Source organism: Uranotaenia lowii, chromosome 2 (genome assembly GCF_029784155.1).
Source record: "Uranotaenia lowii strain MFRU-FL chromosome 2, ASM2978415v1, whole genome shotgun sequence".
NCBI classification, from domain to species: Eukaryota; Metazoa; Arthropoda; class Insecta; order Diptera; family Culicidae; genus Uranotaenia; species Uranotaenia lowii.
The window spans coordinates 173,188,514-173,204,579 of record NC_073692.1 but is presented as its reverse complement, the minus strand read 5'-3'; the positions used below and the strand labels follow the sequence as shown (position 1 = coordinate 173,204,579).

The window sequence follows — 16,066 nt, the reverse complement described above, 5'->3', positions numbered from 1 at the left end:
AAGTTCAAACGATGGGTTCACCGTCCACTTGTTGAGCTGTCTCATAACTACTACTACCATTTGGCTAGCGAAACCTATATAGCGTATTCTTGCACTTTGGCATGTCTAATCATACGAGTGAAATTACAAAGATAAGACAACACTTGCTGCGTAGTGGATGTCAGGAATGGGACCCTAACGTGGTAGGATAACTGCCGTTTTTTTACAAATGAAACTAAAACATAAGACATATCCAGTTTGTTATCGTTGAGAAGTTCGACGAGAACCATCCACTCAGTGGAAATCTTATTATAAATTTCATAAGATACATCTTATGAACCACTTTTTTGCGTCCAAACTAATTTTTCATAAGAGTCTTATGAAATTCTTTCAATTTTCATACGATGTTCTTATGAAAAAATAGAAGAAACGGCATTGTGAAAAAATGATGAACACATTCATTCATAGCATCAGTTTTTTTTTCATCATCTAACAGTACGAAGCAATTGCCAGTTCATAGTTATTATAGTTTTCCTTCAACGTTAAATGTTATTGTTATCTCCGGAATGGTAAGTTCGATTTGATGTTTTTGGTGTGAACGTTGAATATATTAGTAAACTAAAATACATTATTTGTTTACTTTTCAGCAAGCTGATCGGCAAAAAACGGAAGGTCGAAGATTAAGATGCGGCAAAAAAAAACTTTGATGGAGCCGTCTGTTGATGCGCTGCTGATGGTGACCATAAAGGATTTAATTTTAAACAAATTTGGCAAACAATAAAGTGAATGTTTTCAGCAAGAAATACCGAGAATTTTTCTTATTAGAAAGTGATTTACTGTTTCCATAAGAATCTCTTATGAAAAGCAACAACCTCTCATTGAAGTAGGCGTTCATCTTCAGAATTCATTCGCGTCATAAGACAATCTTATAAATTTCATTAATTTTTCTTATGGCGCCACTTCATAAGAGAATCTTATGGCATACATAATAGTATTTTTCTGAGTGTCCGAGTGTTAAGATCCTAGCGTATGCTGTGAAAGACGCGAGTTTAGGATAAGCTTCACTGAATCGGCACTAGACGCGCAAAAGGGCGGACTTCGATTCTTTACGAGAAGATGTGAGACTGGATGCCAGACCTCTAGTCGCCCGGAAGAAGAGATCATTTTGCTGATAGCGGTTGCGCCTATGAATTTAACCGATGAGTGCACTCATGTCCTATTACTTTCATTGGTGCGTTCATGAAGCACTGATGATCTTCTATCTGCTATCTACCCAAGCAACCAAATTTCCCTTAGAAAGGATTATAGAAGCTTAATCAGCCGAGCTGCCAATGTAAACAATACGAAAAAAAATTGACAAATATTTCAAAAATAATTGACAAATCGCTAGAAATTACCCTTAAGGTTCCAGATGTGATTTTATTAGTTCGTTAGAAAAAGCATAGCAGACATTATGATTGCCTCCAAGAAGATGTTGCATAGAAGTTGCATTGAAGTTCTATTTTAATGCTTTAGCTCTTGAGAAGGCGATGGAAGTTTCTGAGTATTTTTTACGTAATAAAAGTTCCTTGAAAGTACCGTAAAACATTTGTGCAACCAAATGTGAACTTCGGAATCCCGCGTGTAAGTTAGTATGCGACTTTTGGTTGCTTGGGTAGCATCATCGGATGCCAGATTCCAATTTTTTACCTAGTTTTGCTGGATGGCTTTTAAGGAAGACACACACTACACATGAACCCCGTTTCAAAAAATTTCGTTAATACGTTGAAAGTCCCTATAATTTTCGATAATCCGTATAAATCCTTAGGAAATGCTGAAAATCTGTAGATATCGGGTATCGATTCGTAGATCCATAGGAGTGTTAAAAATCAGAAGATTTTGCAAACGCTGGTATACGGCTTCAAGTACATTCAGCATCCTTCTATTTGACCTGACATTAATCCGTTGTAAAAGCATCGACTTTATAACCCTTTTCCATGAAGGTCCTTTCCAGAATTTCTAGCTCTGTAACCGAAAGTCTTGCAAAAATGGTATCCACAGCAAACTGGAACCTTGAATTCCAGAGCTTTGGGAAACGCTGTTTTGAGTCATGTCTCAAAACTCCATCGGCCGTTTCGGTGATATCACGCGTTTTGTTTTCGTTGATTTCAAAACAAACCGATGTCGACGGGAGCTCACCAATACATATCCCCATGTTGGGTTCATCACTTCACAACCTCCCCTCTAAAGTGTTGGTGAGTGACCAAAATTTTCCGGAACCATGTGTAGGTGAGTGCCTTCGCTAGATTTCTCTCACCACTTGAGTTCGATGGCAGTAAAGTTTTGTGTACAAACATTTTCGATTTTTTTTACATTTTTTTTCTTAAGCCCACTCATCAACCCACCAGCACAAGGAATCCACTGGATTCTGTTGGTTGGGTTGGGGAGTGTTGGTGAGTTGTTAGGAAAATTACGTAACTTTTTTTCTTCTTTGATTTAGGTGGAAATAAATATGTCTACGTTTCAATTCGTCTTAGAGACGGATCATGAATATGAATGTTTTTGTTGTTGCAGCAAAGATGGAACAAATTGTGTTGAAGTCGACGTTTTGCTTTAGGCTAGCAAATTATTGAATTTATTTTAAATCATAAAGTATAAATTAGCAATTTTATGCTGTGGAGCAATCCGTCGTTTTCAATTATTACGCAAAAAACCATCAGTCATTGGAAAGTCATCAGCGAATATAGTGAATTGTTTTTTTTCTTCGAGAATGGGCGAAATTCACGCGATTTCCCCGATACTGACTGACTGACATTGACAGCAAAAGCAGTGAGATCAACCGAGACGTTCATGATCATGAACTGGTTTTTTGGAATGGCGAACGAATTCATTCGTTTTGGTCCGCAAAACCGCAAACGTGTGTTGGTTCTCGTCGAGAGTGTCTAGACGAGCGAAACTGATTTCTTATTGGATTACTTCATAATCGCTTGCGGTGTTCATAATCGCGTGTATGTGTTGATTTGTGAAGCAAGCAGTGATACCAGTTTAAATGGAATATTTTGAACTTGTGACGTGCTGGCTGCACTGCCGGCTATTAGTCGGTCGCTCGTCGCCAGTCAGTCGTCCTCCACTATGACAGGACCGCACTCAGAAGAGAAACCACGAGTGACGAGACACATATGGTGTGGGTGTGTGTGCATGCGGAGTGTCTGGTGTCAAGCTGCAGGCATGTCGAGCGGATCAGAATCCATGTGTGACTGTGTAGACACGAATCGTGTAGAACAGGAATAAATATGAAAATAACATAACATTGACCATTTTTTTTCTCCTGTGTTGCCTTGCTATTCCTTCGACTCGCTCTGCCTTGTTAAACCTATTTCGGAGGACCTCGGATTTGATTCTGAAATGCGTCTCAGCCAGCAACACGGTGCTAAGATTTCCGACTGACCGAGGAGATGTTTTGACAAAACTTAACCTTTCCATTTACAAGTAACATTGCGACTTACCTTTGCGGTTTATTTGCATGCTATTCCAGAAGAAAGTGGTTAGAATCTTCACTCGCTGGTCACCGACAATCAGCAGATCACATTAGCTCGATGAATATATTTTTGCTTTCACAAATAGCACAGCTCAATTTAAATATATAAAGCACTTTTTCCTCAAATTGGTTTCTAGTATAACCAACACTTGTTTTCGGTATCAAAATCACTTGTCATCGAAGTTTGCACTTTGCACGAACGTTTTCGATTTCGACGTATTTTTCAAGCATTCAGTGCAAGATCAGGCCTTCACCAAGGTTGAAAGATATCCTTGCTCCAACTCGCTATCGCTATCCCACTCACGCCGAACACTTGAATCGAAGAAACACTCACGTTCACTTTGTTTGCAGAAATTAAATTTCTAGCTTGTTTAATTTGCTTTATTTTCTATCTGCGTTTAATCGCCCCCGATTCACGGCACCGCAGTTCTAAGTACATATCTTTCTTACGCAAACACTCAACAATTTTGCAATGGTTTCTCTTCTATCTGAGTAGTACTTGTAATTTGTAGATTTTTTTTTCGCTGCTTCCTTTCGTTCGTATCAAATTTGTCCATGAGTCTTGTGCTGCAGAGTCATAACGATTTGCCGAGTAGTAGCAGTGCCGATGAAACTATTGCAGCAACTCGATGAAACTATAATCAAGACCAGAGAGAGAGAGAGAACGAAAAAAAAGTAAATATTCAATCAAATATTGTTGAGTGGTGCAGCAGGGTTGCCAGATCGCTAAGGTCGACCACTGACAGAAGTTGGGATAACTTCATACATCTGCTCCTTTACTTATTGTACTACAATCTTATGCTTGAATACCAAAAGCAAGATTCAAAGCGCTTTTTTAGATATGACGAGACTTCAGTGATATTATTATTGCCATTCGTCATCCAATTGACTGTAAAATTTTGATAGGCATCAGCATAAAATCTCCTAGAACGTTTGATGTGACCAGAATAGATGTCTGTTAGGTCCTGTAAGTGGATCTGATGAGGGTGCACGCAGTTCCTTTGTACCAGCGATTTATAATATCTTTGATTTTGAGCTTGAAACTCCTAAAAACGGTGTCAACTGGGTGAGAGCAGAAGCATTTTTCTCGTTGCTACATTCTTCCTTTGGGCATGGAGCCTGGCGAATTTATATTACTATCGATTGCCATGGATTAAACCCAGCTTTAGTTAAGTCACCAAAACCTAGTCCTCTGCGCAGTTGAGCCATAGTCTCAGTTCAGCTTCTTTGGGCGACGAATAACCTTTGGTCTATTTCTTTAAATCGATAACCTCTAACTCATTGCTTGGCCCGGGCACCTGATTATAAAGTGGAGACTTCTTTCTGGAAATTTCATGAAATTTTTGAAGATTTTCACTTATATTGAAAGGGAGGCTGGTCGAAAAATCCCCGATTGTGCAATGATCTTCCAATCAGCACTGGCAACATTGCTACACCACTACCATATTCCAAGGTGTTTCTCCCCACACAACCATCAATCGACGGGTCTAAACTGTATGTTGCCATCTAAACGTGCTGCTCACAAACACAAAATCGCACACTGCAGCGCTCACTTATAGTTTCCACCATCATCAGTCAGTGGGAGTTCTTCTTGTGCTCTTTTTTTTCCTGCCTTGGCACTAAAGAAATCCAAAATATTTTCACACACGTCAACGAGCCGAAACGTCGTCGTCGTTGTTTTTGCTGTTGTTGTCGGTGGTGGGGAAAATCAATCGACTTGGAGTCGAATTTTCCGAAGCACTCAGACAACCTGGGTAGATGAGAGGTTGGGGTAAGGGGAGAAAGAAGAGAATAATTCCACACAACACCGATTTTTCCTCCAACACACCAAAACAAAAAGATTTTTTCAACTTCACGCAAAGTGAAAATTATTACCTTTCGAATAGGGATTAATTTCACCAATTCAATAGTTATTTGTAATCTTTCAACACTTCCTAGCCACGCATCTAAACACTCAAAAAACTACTCGGAAAGATTTTCTCCTTGAAAACTAGATTTGAAATTCCACGAAATGAATTCACCAGCAATAATGAAGGAGGCACAAAAATCCACACGAGTCTCGCGAGAAGACTCCGCACTGAAAAAAACACAAACCGTAGCGACGTAAATTCGCGATTTTCGATGAACGAGTAGCTAATCGAGATCCACTCGATTGAATCCCTGGTCCGGAACAACGGAACTTCCGGCAGCGCAATCAGAAAAACCGAAACGAAACGGGAAAACTCGCGAAAAATGTCGAAATTTTCGAAATCGATTCCACCAATAGAACCACACAGAGCCGACGGGTACGGAGAAATATCAGTCGTCGTCGTCGTCGTGCGTATATTAGACGGAGGAGCCAAGCAAGATAAGTATAGACACACTCTCACTCGAATGAATGTCGGTTCGGCAGGCAAGTGGGCTGTTTCGCAATTCGCTTTCCCACTCTGGCGTTCGGCGTGATATGACTTGTCAAGAATAAAGAATGAATTTGTTGTGTCAGAGTGAACTTATTCGAGTCGACTTATTCAGGAATCTTTCGTTCACCCCGAGAGATCCTATTATACAAAGGCGGAATTTTTCGAAACCCGCTACGGCTGTCCATGTATTGCTCGGTGAATTCTTTCATATCACCGGTGTGTGGTGGTTCATTAGGATTCACTACGACGGATTTTGACAACACGTGTGCGAGGGACCTCGCAAATAAAAAGATTTTGAACCTTATCGTGTCTGATTTTGGGAATTCATGTATTACAATGCTCAAAATGATGACAGACATCATGCACTACGACACTGCCACCGGTTCCCTTGTTCAAAAGGGCCAAAAACTTCATCTGGTTTTCAGAAATGATACCCATCAGATCCGGATTACTCGATTGGATCTTCAGGAGCAGCGATGGCAACAGACGGGGGTCCTCCTGAAGTAGCTATTTCATCTCGATGAAGATCAGATGTTCCTGCAGGAAGGCCAGTCGCTTCTCGGACGACGGAATGTCATACCTCGCCATGTTACCATCCGATTCGAAGACGTTCTGCTGCTTCCAGACATCTCTTGGAAGAAAATAGTGTTGAATAAGCATAAATCTATTATATAAAATTCTCTTGTAACGGTGTTTGTAGTACTACTCCTCCGAAATTACCCAAAAGGTTTGAATGAAATTATGCGAATCGGTTTATATCGAATAAAAATATCAGAAAGTCGCATCAATTGTCCGTAATCATTGAATTTGATATAAATTGAATCAAATTAAAGTCATGGCCTTCAATTTTTTTCGAGATTTTCTTTCCATTGGGCGCCGAGCGGGCGGTTTGTTTTTCATCTCCATGGTTGAGGCGTCGCCAGCAAGCGTCGAGAAAGGATAGTAACCAAGGCAAAGCATACTGATTAGTTGAAATATTTGGGCGCGCATTTCTAAACCAAGCATAATTTCAATGCATGTGGTGGCGATATGAAGCCTAGATGTGTTTTTATCTACTCGATTCCTACATCATTTGTACCGCACATGGTAATGCATGACGCCCAGATTGATATTTTGCCGATCAAATCAAAACCATTTAAACGATTTAAAAAAATGAAACTATTTTAAGTTCAGAAGAAATTGTTGTCTGAAAAATATGAATTTAGTACTGATGCATATAAAATAATGGTATGACTCTTTACGGACATTTAAAAAAATGAAAGTGGAAAAATTTACAAACAATTTTATAATCCAATGACCCTAGAATCAATTTTCGAACATGTACAACTGTGCTCGACTGAAGATATATGAAGTGCTTCAAAATTTACAGAACAACAACAAAATCCGTTGAAGATGAACACACACTTGAACTGAACAAGAGCCTGTCCTTCAAAAAGGATTATACACGATTGAAGTTTATTTTAAGGTCTAATGCAAAGATTTTTTTGGATTTTTGCAAGCTTTAGTGAAAGTTATCAATAAAATAAGAAGAATTTTCAGTTAATGTATGTTAGAGGCTTTTATTTAGAACAAGTGCAAACGTTCATCATTTACAAAAAAAATGCCGAAAATAACATTCACTCCTGTCATTTCACACGGTGGAGCAAGTGGCAATGCGCCTTTCAGCCATTAAACATAGATATACTTTTTAAGAATTTTTTTTTTCCAAAAAGGTCATAAAGGGTATCCCGAGTGTTGAATCTGAAGCGGATATTCAAAATTTTTAAATGTCTTTGTAAATGAAGGTCTTATGGTAAGTATTCAGTGATCAGTATTCAGTGAAATTGAAGTACCAAGCATTATTTCATTCTGGAGAAAAACTGCAGATATATCAATGAAAGTTGATAAAAAAGACAAACAGGAACAAGTATTTAATTCATTTTGAAGTCTTTACACTGACGCATCTGAAAAAGAATAAAGTGTTTCCACTTGCATCAATAAATGGGACAAATGTATACTTAGATATTTCTTTTTGAAAGAATATGAAACTTGAACTGTGATGATAGCCGAAGCACACTTTAATGTTTTCAAAGATTTCGAGGTATATTTACATGAAAACTTCCAGAGAAAACGAATGAACTCATGAAATCATCGTAGCCTTAACAGGTTAGCTCTTTTCGATCTTTTTAATTTTTAAATACTTGCATTTCAATCAAATGTTATTGAATCTTGAAAATGTCGGATAGAAGATCAGAAGAAAATTCTAAGGTGGTGAAAAGAGCGAAGAGCATTTGAAATAGAAGCTTGACCACATACTAAATTCTTTGTCCCGCACCAATTAACTGTATTGTAGAAGTATTACCCATACATTTTTCGATACAGTTAATTATGGATGGTTCGACCGCCATGTGAGTGTGTGAGTGCACATGTGCCGAACGGACAAAAATTGGTGCGGGACAAAGAATTTAGTATGTGGTCAAGCTTCTTTTTCAAATGCTCTTCGCTCTTTTCGCCACATTAGAATTTTCTTCTGATCTTCTATCCGTCTTTCATTTCAACTCTTTAACCCTCACTGATAAAGCAGCAAATTCATTTCATGAAATTTTTTGCTTACAAATAATAAAACGGCGAACTTTTGTTTTGGACATGGTTTTGATGAAAATTTGGATAATAATTTCTATGCTGCTTGAAAATGGTCAGTAAAGAATCATCTCTAACGTTTTTTTTTATTTCTGCAGTTTTAAAAAATATACCATCCAAAGTTACTCGGGAGCTGAAAGTGCTGCGATAGGTAGAATATTGGACAAATACTCCAAAAATGGTCCCGATATTCAAAGTTCTTTTTCCATAAAGATCATATGCAATAAATTTCAATTATTGAGAAACTTTTGATTTCGATTTCAACCTTAAAGTGAACTCGAGCAAAGCGGAGTAAATCAACTAAATGGTGTTCATTAAATGAAACCTTGATATTATCAACATATAGTTATTAATGGAGCAAGTTACAAAGAGTAGATTTTTTTTAGCATGAGTCTTGCCAAGTTTGATGGTTACGTTGAGTGCTGAAAAAATCAACTTTGCAACGGGAAGCTGATACCTGATACCATTCGGGAATATTCAAAGCATACGAATCAAAGAAAAGTAAATGAAAAGTATTCATGCACGTAAGATTGACTGAAGGTAATGTTTTGATAATTTATGTTAAGACCCGTAGAATTGAGTTAAAATTCTTAGGATTGATTCCGATAGAATTAAGCGGAAAATTCGAGTAAACGGAAAAGAAGGATATGTAAAAAAACTAGGACATGTTCACGAAAGCAAGACAATTAACAATCAAGATTTGATGCTTTTTTAAAGTCAAACAGCGAAGAAAAAAATGAAAAATGGACGCCAAGTTTAAAATGGTAAAACGAAGTTTACGGGGTCTGCTAGTCTATTATAAATTGGCTCAATGTCTTCCAGCTTTGCTTACCAGCCCGGAAGATTTTTTTCGCCTCTATGGATTATATTTGCAAAAATCATGGCGAAATCTTTATCTTAGCAATATATTTATGATTGGCAAAACTCAGTGTTTTACACATAATCAGAGCACCTGGCATCCCAGCCAGTCAGCAGCCAAGCAAACAGCCAGCTGTCAAATTTCGGCTGCGTTTTGCAACCGCCGCCGCATCCAACCCTCTACTTTTTGCAAAAGTGGCACCACCATACCTAGATTCATCATGTGACAGGCTTTAGTGTGTACAACAAGTATAACCCTGATGTTTTTACGAACGGTGAAAAAGTTGATTTTCCAAGTTAAAATGCTTCTTTGAATCAATCGCAATACAATATTATAGTGATTATATTACGTAGTTACCGTTGAATTAAAAATTCAAAGTTCTCACCACTTTGAAAAATTTGCTTCAAAAGTTTTAAGGCTACCACGAGCAGCGACAGGTCTGGTGGTTCGGCAAGATGGCGACCAAATTGCCATCAAAAACTGTCACTAGGGTACCCAAAAGGTTCGGCGACTAGGTCCTAAGGTAAGGGTAAAGTTCTGATTTCGTTTGGCATAAACAACTACAGCAGTATCACTAAACTGGACAAATTTACATTGAAAATAGATACAAACCCAACAAAATCTTCCGAAATCGAAAAAATTAACCTTGCAGAACACAATCTTCGTATCTTCACTCCCCCTACCACAAAGAACAGAATCTGTTTGTAAAAAGTGTCCCCATCAGTTTTGGAACTGAAAAACTGTTGAAGCATCCCAAAACTGAGTCCAAGATTGTTGAGATCACAGTAGCGATCGCCTCATCACCAACCAAACCATTGCTAGGAGCAACCTAACAAACAGTTGTTACCTAGCTGTTATTTTCCAGTCCAATCTTAATAGCCGTTCAAACCAGTCGAAATACACTTAAGCTCTGCAAATTAATAAACGCGTTTTCCTATTGATTCCGAGTCAGTTTAAATTAAGTCCCAGTTGTTAATTTAAACTCAATAGGTTATGGGCACCACCACGAAGGAACTCGCGCACGGAATCCCACAGTTCAACGGAAATGCGGCGGAATTTGCGAACTGGAGCTACCGGGTTCGACTGTACTTAAAGGCGGCAGGTGTCTCGGCAGTTCTGGACGGAGAGCCTCCGGTAACAGCTGCTGAGAGGAGAGCGTTTGAAGCATTGGATGCGAGGGGGCAGTCATTGCTGGTAAGCTGCCTAGCAGACGAAGTCCTTGAGGTCGTGCGTGAGAAGGCAACAACCAGGCAAATGTGGGAGAGTCTTCAGGCTACATTTGCCAAAAAGTGTGTTGCTGATCGGACCATCACGCGAAAGCAGCTGTCCAGGCTACGGTTGAAGGAAGGTGGTGACATGCGGAGCCACCTGGTTGAATTTGACGGGCTGGTAAGGAAGCTGAAAACGGCAGGGGCAAAAATGGAGGAAGAGGATATCGTCTCGCAATTATTTAACACCCTCCCAGACTCCTACGATCCACTCGTTACGGCACTAGAAAGCGTGAACGAGGAGGTTTCCTTGGAAACAGTTAAACAACGGTTGCTAGCCGAAGAAGCAAAACGATCTGATCGTGAAGAGACGTCTACCGACTACCAATCAGCTTTTTCTGGAAACCGTTACGGTAAAAAAACAAGGACCGCAAATGAGAGGCAAATGCCACAGGTGTGGTAAGTCAGGGCATTGGAAACGAGAATGCAAGAATGAACCGAACGAAAATGAAAACGGAACAAACTTGGAGAGCAATCGGTTTGTTAGTTTCTTGGCCGGATGGGATTCATACTCCGGAAGAAATCAACGATGTGTGGTGTTCAAGCTGGACTCTGGTTGTAGTGACCATCTCATTAGCAACAGGTCGCTCCTTACATCAAGTCGTGATCTGAAGGATCGGATTAGCATCAACGTAGCAAAGAAGGGACAGGTTATGTTTGCAAGAACGAGCGGCGAAATCAGCGGTAGAAGCAACAAAAATTTCACCTTGCATATGAAAGATGTTCTGGTTGTCTCTGACCTACGGGAAAATTTAATGTTCTGTAAAGAAATTAGCAAAAGCGGGAGTCTGCGTCATCTTTTCTGGGCGCACAGTGATTCTGAAGAAGGGCTTCGATGTTTTGGCCACAGGAAGACTTCATGGAAATTTCTACGAAATTGAATTGTTTGTCGAGGAGAGACAGGCAAACTTGTGCGAGCTAGAGGGGGACCCAGATGTTGGAGCAGAATCAAGAGTTGACAAAAATGTATCTGGCGATTCGGTCATTGGCGTTTACCATGGACACGCGACACCGGAAGCGATCCCTTCACACTCAAAACGACGTAAAATTTCTGGATGTTCGTCGTCGAGGTCCAACGGAAGGGAGCACGGGCTCCCTGAGGTAAATGATTCAGAGGAGAATGGACTGCAATCAACACAGAAAAATCACGAAGAGCGGTTCGTGAAAGGTCCAAGCAGTTTGAAAACTCAAATGTACAACTGGACGTCCCACGTAAATGATGGCGGTAGAAATGCTGGTCGATTGAAAATAAGGCGGAAGGCCAAGAGACTGCAGTCAAACCGATTCTCCGAAAGGATGGGAATAGACGATCGAGAGGGGGTGTTGAGATCACAGTAGCGATCGCCTCATCACCAACCAAACCATTGCTAGGAGCAACCTAACAAACAGTTGTTACCTAGCTGTTATTTTCCAGTCCAATATTAATAGCCGTTCAAACCAGTCGAAATACACTTAAACTCTGCAAATTAATAAACGCGTTTTCCTATTGATTCCGAGTCAGTTTAAATTAAGTCCCAGTTGTTAATTTAAACTCAATAAAGATCATAAAGATAGAGAGGATTAGACGCAAAGCGGGAGAAGATTTAGTCGATACCACAAACCTTTATATCATCATATATGTATGTATCTTCCGAAACAAACTATTTATATTTCCGGAACGCCAGGGCAAACCTTGCTGGCGTTTCGGGTACAAAGAAGAAAAATGTATGTATATCGACTGCCAGATGCTTGAATTACGCGGAAAGAGGCTACGAATCTGATTCCTGTTCAAAACAGATAAAGTGTACAAATTGCTCCAGCAATCATCCAGCCAATCAATAAAAATTGCCCCCAAATGACAAAAAGGATGGAAATTCTAAAAACTGATGAAAAGCAAACAGATCCCCTACCAAGAGCCGAGGCAATAAATCCCCACCACCACTAACCGTTTCGCTATTCTAGGTGAATATGGCGAGGAAGAGGATAAACAGAGTGTGATCTCCAATCACACTCCTCTCCGAACTAAACGAATTCTCCACAGAACATCGGCTAGGGAAAGCATTCGTATGAACCAAGAAACTCCGGTGCTCTTCACTCAATTGAACAACTCGATCAGAATCAAAGATTCAGAACATTTGTTTCATGAACCCATACAGTCAGACAAAGCTAGAAAAGTTTATGGACAAACTGAGAAGGTTTCTAATGAAGGAATTGAGATGCTATAACTTGATCTCTTCGCTACAATACATCCACAACAAGATCAGGCATGGAATCAAAGAAACAAGCAATCTAGCTGAAGCAGACATTCGCCTGATCAAAGTCGCTGACGAAATCAACAAGGTTATGAACTACCTACAAAAATCACAAGAAAACATCAAAGTCGACAACTACAACAGTTTAGTGTAAACCCTAGTCCTCACACGGCAACTTTAACTGCGATTTCGGTTGTTGAGTCTTGTTTATGTTTACATCTTGGTTGCTGAAGGTCTCCTATACTTTAAGGAGACTTGAGACGTGCATCTCACCAAATGTAAACATAAACAAGTCTCAGCTACCAATATCGCAGTTCAAGTTGCTGAGTGTGGACGAGACATAAGGCATTCACGATCTTGCAGCAGAACACTCGCAGTATACGAACAATGAAATCGATGAGAAAAACATTGATGGAGCTCTACTGCAAAAAAACGTGACTCAAACCAGAGAAACAAATCAAAGGATTCAACGTCTTTACTAAATGTAGATCGACAGGATATGGAGGAGTAATAATTACACTAGCGGATGACTTCATAGGAGCTACAATAGACGACGTAGGGCCAATAGAAGTAATTGCGGTTAAAATAAGCCACAGTACACAAAAAGGTTGTCGAAAAATTTTTTGTGTTTTTGAGAAAAAAAAAATCTGACTTTCTGTGATTTAACCCAAAAGTTCTGTGATGGTTTTCTCTGATGCTATTTGCAACCTTATCATATTTATCTAATTCAAAGTAAGAAATCGTAATTTGATACTGACCAAAAAAATTATAATTTTGGAAATCCCTTCAAAATTCTAAAATTCTGTGAAACCTGTGAATATTTCATAATTCTGTGTTCTGTGACACAGATTTTGTGATGAAAATTTTCTCAAAATTCTGTGAAATTACAGATTTTTCTATGATTTTGGCAACCTTGGTACAGACCCGATTACATTGGTGTAGAATCTACTGTCAAAATATTCCTAAATTAATAGTTTCTCATGAGAATTCCAGGCGAAAAAATAGTAGGCGGGGACTTCAACGCGCACCACCAGCTCTGGGATTCGGCCGCAACTAAATGTGCGAGAGGGCATGCCCTTTTACTGAGATTTCAAGAATGTCCAAAGAACTAGCCAACAAGTTTGCAAACCTGATCTTCGAAGATAAAGAAGAAAGCAATTTCCAGAAGCCTGTCATACACACCTTAACACACCTCGAAGGATATGAGATGGCTATCTCCGAAAGCGAACTCTATCAGGTATTAAGATTAAAAAATCTACATAACCCACCGAAAGCACATTGAACACGTAGGCTACAAAAAAGATAAACTTGATAAAGATGTGGAGCAGGAAAAATAGCGGTGCAATCAGAGAAACCTTGATCAAGGTTGATAACGCGATTACTAGAAGTCGATTAGAATACGGTGCCTCAGTTAGCGGAGCTACAAAAAAACCACCTTGAGAAAACTTTAGCCGATGCAGTTCAACTACTTAAGAACTGCTATGGGACATTTAAAAGACACACCAATCAATGTAATGCTCTCAGACACAGGCCAGCTGCCGGTAAGTTTCAGAATGGACTTGCCAACTAAGCTAAACAAAAAAGCCCAAAAATAGAGATCCCAAGCAACCAAAAGTCACATATTTACTTGAATGAAGGATTTGAAAGTAATATATTGGCTGACAAAGAGAATCAGCTTCCCAATTCTCTTGGGTGAACTTTATTTTTTTTGTGATGGTCCCTTGGGCCCATTTGGGTCCTTCCTCCACCCCATACGCATCTTTAGAAGTGGGAGGGACTGTTTATGCTATGCATAATTTTGTTTGCATTAATTTATTCAATTTCAGTACGACTTGTTCGTCTAACTCCCGCGTATGTCAATCACCGTACAATTTTATATCTGATGTATCCTCAGATCTTCATCACCTTTATATGATCCTTTTAAGGATTGGTCATTATTTCAAAATATCTGTTTAACGTGTTGTATCGCCAGTTTCTTGAAAGTATTTATGTTTGCACTATCTTTGATGCTCTGTGGTAAGCTGTTAAACATTTTCAGTCCGTTGTAGAAAATTGGTCGTTTGGTCATATCCTTTCTCGCACTTGGAAGTCTGAAATCTTGGGCTCCCCTTGTATTGTAGCTATGTACATCATTGCCATACTGCAAAACTTTATGTGATAATTAATGAACTTGAAAGTTACAAAAGTGATTACTATGTACGTTGTAAGGGACTCAAGTCACATAAAGGATACAAAAGTGCCCAAAACAGGATTCACTAAGTCACAAAAGTGCTTTGAGGTGCTTTCTTCCTTGCTGGCTGGTTGGCTGTCTGGTTGGGCGGGTGCTCCATCACCACTTCGAGTTTTAGTTCCTGTAAGAACAACATCTAGGCGTGATCTAGTGGTAGCGTGTTCGATTCTCAACACGAAGGTCGGGGCTCGATCCCCAAGCCGGCAATTTTTTTCAAAAAGCATTTTTATACTTGAGTAACGGGGTGGCAAATATTCTCGAACGTGAGCTGTTAACTTTCGTGAAAGCATGACGGTCGTTGAGGTATGACGCAATCCAGTCAAGTGCCCAATCAGGGAAACCTATACGATCCAGCTTTCCAATTAGTATTTTATGCGGAACGCGGTCGAATGTTTTTGCAAAGTCAATGCCGATAGAATCGACTTGACAACCTTTCTCCATAAAGTCACTCAATGAGCTTACGTAGCACATCAGGTTGGTAACGGTTGACCCTTGCTTCACAAAACCATGTTGAGCCACGCAGATCCAAGGTTTAATAGCAGCATATATCTGTTCGTGCATCAAGACTTCAAAAATCTTCGAGATGGAGTTCAAAATCGAAATAGAACGGTAGTTTTCCACGCTGTGAACATTTATCCATTTATGTATTGGTTTAGTTGAGTCAACTGCGGACAACTTCTCTTAGATTCTCGTTGGATTGTAAAGAGGCGAGGTAGTTGCTGTCTGTGTCAGTACCAGCTGAACAATAAACACTCTTAAAAAGTCTGCAAACATATTCGCCGATTCCGTCGGGTTGGGAGCAATGGCATTAAGAGTCAAATCAACGGGAATGGATGCGTTTTGTTTTCTATTTTTAAAATATTTCTAGAAGGATGAGGAATTGCGTTGGAAATTTTGTGGAAGTTGAGAAACATGTCGACGATAGAGCAGATCATTTAAATTCGTTCTCTAAGGATCTCAAACG

At 39.5% G+C, this 16,066-nt stretch overlaps 1 protein-coding gene across 9 annotated transcripts in view; it reads right to left on the bottom strand.

The window, feature by feature from the left end:
• The window catches only part of LOC129749889 (neurogenic protein mastermind), a 467,345-nt gene extending 461,546 nt beyond the window's left edge, over positions 1-5,799 (bottom strand). For 6 of the 9 annotated variants that reach the window (XM_055744999.1, XM_055745006.1, XM_055745004.1 and 3 more), the window contains exons 1-2: positions 5,372-5,798; positions 3,465-4,131 (exon numbers count right to left, since the gene is read on the bottom strand). The gene's annotated coding sequence lies outside the window, so the exon portion shown is untranslated. Of the gene's footprint in view, positions 1-3,464; positions 4,132-5,371 lie in introns of all 9 variants that reach the window. The other 3 variants (XM_055745005.1, XM_055745000.1, XM_055745001.1) reach the window with 3 other exon arrangements.
• Positions 5,800-16,066: the final 10,267 nt, after the last annotated feature.